Source organism: Anneissia japonica, unplaced genomic scaffold (genome assembly GCF_011630105.1).
Source record: "Anneissia japonica isolate Jap-2015-1 unplaced genomic scaffold, ASM1163010v1 scaffold4054_len1135799_cov195, whole genome shotgun sequence".
Taxonomy (NCBI): Eukaryota; Metazoa; Echinodermata; class Crinoidea; order Comatulida; family Comatulidae; genus Anneissia; species Anneissia japonica.
In genome coordinates this window covers 131737-133739 of record NW_022694605.1, presented here as the reverse complement: position 1 = coordinate 133739, position 2003 = coordinate 131737, and the positions used below count along the sequence as shown (strand labels likewise).

Below are 2003 nucleotides of genomic sequence, written 5' to 3'. Positions count from 1 at the left end.
TTTTTTTCCTCCATTTCCTCTTCAGAAATCACGAAAATGGCATACGCGCGCCCCCGCTTTTGAGATGTCGCCGCCATCACTACCGTGTACACGCAGGTACCTCGGCGTCAGTTTGCTGGCCTCCGGTAGCTTCCACCGAGGATAAGCCTGCGGCTCCCCTACCGTGCACTGCTAAGTTGACGGCGCCACCTCAAATAAGGGGGTGCGGCTTTTCAAAAGCAGAAAAACCTAAATAGTAATCAGACAAGGCCAGAAATCAATTAAGGGGGAATAATACCATTCTTCAAGAGACAATATTTTTGTTATTAAATTCGTACCGCATTTAACCAAGGTACATAAAATTAAGTAAATAAATCAAACACTTATTTCATCCCGAAAAAAACCAATAAAAAAAAAACCTCCCATAATTACGAGTGTAGATAAGGCTAAAAACCGAAAGGTCCACTGATTAATCTCAGATAAGAATGTATTATACTATCTTACATAAGGCTAAACAATGCAATATAGTATCCGGTTTACCGGGACACGTTCAAATGTGAACTACAATCTAGGAATGAGTTACTAGTAGGAATTACGAGCTCAAACAATTGTAGGCCTATGTCTAAACCTATATCGCTAAATCCCCTAGGTTGGTACAAGATGGTATGCAATGAAGGTAAAGGTAAATCGTAAAGGTAGGAACTCATTCAACAACTTTCTTCTTCCCCAAGTGTGTCATCATGTCCAATCAGCTACCAAGAGGCACACTTTCGTCTGTCCACAACGACAGGTGGTGAATGGACCAGTACATCGGGGTAACCCTCTCTCGAAGGATGTACAGTACGGTACTACTGGGGTCTTTAAGTGCACATGAGCCAATAGTGTACACTGAACCTAGGTTTAGAGTCCTTTCCTGACAAGATGTTCCACTACCATAGGCGTGCCATGTTTGAACCAGCGCCCAGGGGAGGATTTAGTAGGGAGTAGGAAGGCGGGCCGCAATGCAAGCAGGCCGGCCCTTTTGGAAAGTAAAAAAATTGACATGCAATTCAGCTTATGCTGCCATTTGATATATAAAACCAATTTAGGCTTTTTATCTTTCGTGGGGAACACCCACCTTCATTCAAACAATTTTACATAAATTCTTCATCATTATTTACAGCTTAATTTAGGCTTATTTGGTCCTCCTTTTGTTACATTCCCCATTTTTTGCTTACTATGATCACTTTACTTTTCTTGCAATTTTCCCCCAAATTTTGTTTACCAAGAAGTGAATTTTCTGTTAATTGTTATATGTTCAAAAGGAAAATATATTTTAATTTCATATGATAAACATTGAATTGTATTACTCAAAGTACATATTAACTACTCATGTTATTAGTTAACAATAATTGTAAGATCACGAAAAAAAAATTAATACGAAATAAATTCGTATTGATGCTTATTGTAACCATGGGGGTATAAACTTACAAGTATACTAATTGTATATGTCAACCTATCTATTATAATTGTGAAGCTCTCTCTCCGTCTATCAGCACACCTGCTGGACATTCCTCGCACCTGTTTGATATTAAACAGTTTAAGGTTACCTAGACTAATATCACTAATATATGTACTTATGACGCACCAGTACTAAAATGTAATTAAAATAATGGGTCAATAATAATATCATGTATTTTAAGTAGGCCTATAGTAATAAATATCTGGCTAATAAATTATAAGAACTATACAGTATAAATATAATGATAACTGTATACCTGACACATATATAATTAGGTCTATATGTGTAGATTAAAAGGCAAAAAAAACCGAAGAACGCAAAAATGGCTCGTTTTAGATAGAGATAAAAATTTGATAAGCAACAGCTAAAGTGTAAACGTAAGTCAACAGAGAAATAGAACCAGAACTTTCGGACATCATCATCTGTGTCAAATGAGGGTAGAAAAAGCAAGGTAGTAGCCCTATATAGTCAGGCATGAATGGTTAGAAACAATAGGCTATAAGAAGTGGCAGTAATATATATA

At 36.9% G+C, this 2003-nt stretch overlaps 1 long non-coding RNA gene across 2 annotated transcripts in view; it reads left to right on the top strand.

Annotated features, from left to right (window-relative positions):
- The window catches only part of LOC117101093, a 23086-nt gene that overhangs the window by 10836 nt on the left and 10247 nt on the right, over positions 1 to 2003 (top strand). The window lies entirely within an intron of this gene.